This window comes from Triticum aestivum, chromosome 3B (assembly GCF_018294505.1).
Source record: "Triticum aestivum cultivar Chinese Spring chromosome 3B, IWGSC CS RefSeq v2.1, whole genome shotgun sequence".
Classification (NCBI taxonomy): domain Eukaryota; kingdom Viridiplantae; phylum Streptophyta; class Magnoliopsida; order Poales; family Poaceae; genus Triticum; species Triticum aestivum.
In genome coordinates this window covers 216,321,321-216,325,170 of record NC_057801.1, presented here as the reverse complement: position 1 = coordinate 216,325,170, position 3,850 = coordinate 216,321,321, and the positions used below count along the sequence as shown (strand labels likewise).

Genomic DNA, 3,850 nt, shown 5'->3' with positions numbered 1-3,850 from the left:
GATTTTGTCACATTTATGGTTACTGTTCAAAGTTTTTAGCTTCTCTTTTTTTTACCACCCATGTTCTGTAGAGAACGAATTGGTTTGGTACTAGGTATCATTGCTTGTACATGTACTTTTGTCTTTTTTGTTTAATCATAAAAATATACCATAGAAGTACCATTGCATGTACATATAATTTGGGACAGGGCGATTTGGTGCTCGGGCCTAGATGCTCTCGAAATCGTCATCTCTGGTTCATGCGTTGGGATCGTAAAAATTCAGTCTGACGCGTCAGAGCAGGGCCCTAGAATATTAGGGATACTCGTGGTATACGGACCGCAATAGTGCCCATGGGTGGGCCATTTTCGTAGCGTGGGACGTCTCTCCGTCGGAGCGCCGTCTTGAGCCGTGGACCAGAACGCGTCGAGTAATTCGAGCCGTGGTCCAGGACGGTAGTCCACGACTGAGATCCACGACTGATTCGAGAAACCTCGGTCCCGTGCTGTCGGCGGCGGCTTCTACTTGTTCCGGCGGCGTGGCTACGGGCTGGAGTTGCTGATGGAACCCCTGGACCGGTGAGTTTCCCTGTGTTTGTTCGTCTTTGGAGTTTGGATTGCTTGTTTTCTTTGTGGGAGGAGATCTCGGTCCACGATTTTGGTGATCCCCCCACTCGCACGCCGCCATCACTGGTGGCTGGGCATAGATTTGCAGGTTCCCACTCAGGTCCGGTGTCCCTCGTGCCGCTACCGCGCCGTCATGCCCAAACTGCTATGCCGGCGGATTCCAATGTTGGGTCCGGCTGGGCGTAGCATGAAGGCGGCGGCGGCGGCGGCGCCGGCGCCGGCGAAGGGCCTGTAGGCAACATCGTCAGTATAAAACAATAGCATTGTGACCGGAAAACAAATAGCGTACATGAAGGGTGCTCTTTCCTCCATGATAACACGAACAGGTTTGCTAATACAGAGGGTTTATAGAGCTGACACGGAGAAACTGGTTCAGTCATGCATACGCATCAGCTGACAACTTGATATTTCTCATATCTAGGATTATTTCACAAGTTCAATCAGGCAACCTGATTGAGCACATCCAGGATAATTTCACATGACCAAGGCACTTAAGACACCATAATGCACCTTGAGCAGCTTGTTTCTGGGCAGTTTTCTTCCAAATTTTGGGGTCATCAAATCATTCCACAGCAGCGTCTCCGAATGACTCCATACGGACTGTCATCTTCACGTGTACCTGCAGAGTTCTTGTCCAACCCTGCCAACTTATCCAGTGCGTTCTGCGCAATCCACCGGGAGTGTGAACCTGGAAGCACCAGAGTCTGTTTTTATCGATTTAAGCTGTGCGTCAGTTGCAAGCAGCAACTGCTTCCACACTCTATGTTTAAAGTGCGAGGCATTTGCCCGATAGAATGGATCATTGATGCAATTGTTAGCGTCGATAACAATGTTGTGTGTACGATATTTCCTCTGTATAAATACATGTCGTCTGGTTATACAGATGTTCATTATGTTTGGAAAGTGAATTTGTTCCGTGCTAATTTCAGGTTGTGGCTGGGCAGTGCACCACCAGACAGAACTCCGTGTGCATTGAGAATGAGTGCGTTGGAACAGTCTCTTTGGAAATTCACGGATGAGCCCATGAAAAGTGTGATCAAACCTGAACTTGGCAGATTGAAAATTGTACAACATCATTTGCAGTCTCTTCGGATCTGTTGAGAAAGTACCATTCTCAAAGAGTACTTTGCGGAACATATGTGGAAGATTAGTCATGAGCAGGCAGATGATGATGTGAGGACAACTTTGGTTGTTTTCGCCCATATTGTTGCTGGTGACCCATACACTACATGTCGAGTTATTGAAGCCCGAGCAAGATCAAGAATTTGATGTGGACAAATGGGAACAGTCGCATGCAGTACCGGTAGTTTGGTGATGTAGTCACTTTTGACACGACGCACAGGACGAATCTGTACGACATGCCATTCCGGCATTTGTTGGGGTGAACAACCATTTCCAGTGCATTATTTTGGTAGGGGTTCTAATGAGGGACAAGCAGATCGAAAGTTTCAAATGGGCATTCACTAAGTTCCTTTCCATGATTGGTGGCCGAGCCCCGAAAACAATCCTCACAGGTTCATAACTGTATGTAGTATGTTGGTATCATTAATTTTGCATAAGTTTTCCCATGCTGACTAGTGATTGTCAAACTTCGCATATCTGAACAGAGCTATGGAGGTGCCAATCAGCAACTGTATCCAGACACTCAAAAAGGCTAAGGAGTGCCTAGGTCCTTTGTACACAAAGAAGAATGAGTTCAGATCTGAATTCCACAAGGTTGTGAACCACAAACTACGATGATGAGACGATGGATGGCTGCGATGAACGCGAGGATAAGGACGTGCAAGTACGTCCGTACGTGGACTCTGCTTAGTCTCTTCTGGTTCAGGGAGTAAGCAGGTCATTCCGTTGACGCAATGGTACAGGTCGTGGACAACTACACTTCGGAGACGGCTACAGAACTCCTTGCATTTTCAGTGGGAGGTGGTACAACTGGAACCCCGCCCGGTTATGATCTTCAAGCAGGAGCGGGACGACAAGATAGAAGATGCATCCCTGGAAGAAGGTTTCGGCGAGGACGATCCATGCACCGGAGCGTTGGCTGACGATGATGGTGGTGACTCGGATGTGGACGACGGATCTGACATAATGTATGCTGTCGAGGAAGTTGAATCCGTTGGGGAGGATCAAAGCAATGGTGTACGCGGGCAGAGCACTCTTCTTTCAGTTCTCTGTGTGGTGTCCGTCCTGACGCAAGGAAGAATTCGGGAGTGCATTAAAAAGTGTGATGCCAATGTGTATGTGATGCTTTCCGATTGTCAACCCCAGTTTCTTGTATATATAAGCGTAAAAAGTTTTTCTGCTTTGCCATCCTGGATTAGAATACACAACACTCTGTAACATAGAATCTGTTTGGAGGACGAACGCTCTATCTCTGCCTGACAGCCAGTGGTTTGTTTGCGCGTGCATGCGACTGACGGAGACGGCTCAATCTGGATAGGATATTGGCTGAGCCGTGGGCGGATTAGCTGTTCCGTCTGTACAGGACGAGCTGCTGTCATATTTAATGCGCCTGCAACCTGGTCTTTTTTACTACGATAGCTATGATATACGGAGAGAAAATACCATGGGCGGCACAGATCCCCATCCTATTGGACAACCCTGATTTCAGGATCATCTGAGCACGGGCTCAGAAAGCAATATCCGTATATTTTGTCCCTTTGGTTCAATATAATGAAAATATTCTGTAGAACGATTGCTCTACTGTCACTGCTTCAAAATAAATAAATTATAACACCTTTTGCCGTATAGTTCCCGAGTTCTTCTAGTCCTTGGTTAGACGATCCTAAATGATCTCATGACGATGATTCCATGCATCAGGACACTGATTGATCGTAGTTTGCAACCTGTAGAGCGCGAATTCATGTGTGGTCAACCGCTAATGGAGGTGGAGGCTAGGAGCACACATTTTCTTTGTTCGTACCAAAACCTGTCTACGTCCTTTTCCAGGTTCCCATAATCAGCCATCCTAGTTTACATAAAAATTAGCGGCCGGTGCACCACAAAACGGGGCCTGGCTGGGCACGAAAACGAAAGATTCCCGAGTCCCCAAGAGCCAAAAACGTTACAAGAGGAAAATGACGCCGCGCTGTCTGTGTGCGCACATAAAACCGGAGACGCCCCGGCCCAAACCTGTCGGTCGCACGATAATTTCTGCTGGCGCGCGCGCCCGCCGTTTTGTCTACCCGACGCGCCTGCGCGCCCGCGCGTGGAGGTAGAGCCGTATCGGTCCCGGCCGCTCAGCA

At 48.2% G+C, this 3,850-nt stretch overlaps 1 long non-coding RNA gene across 1 annotated transcript; it reads left to right on the top strand.

Annotated features, from left to right (window-relative positions):
• Positions 1–308: 308 nt before the first annotated feature.
• On the top strand, positions 309–2,969 carry LOC123065244 (uncharacterized). The gene is made up of 3 exons (XR_006430940.1): positions 309–557; positions 1,535–2,119; positions 2,213–2,969. It is a non-coding gene; the product is annotated as an uncharacterized lncRNA (long non-coding RNA).
• Positions 2,970–3,850: the final 881 nt, after the last annotated feature.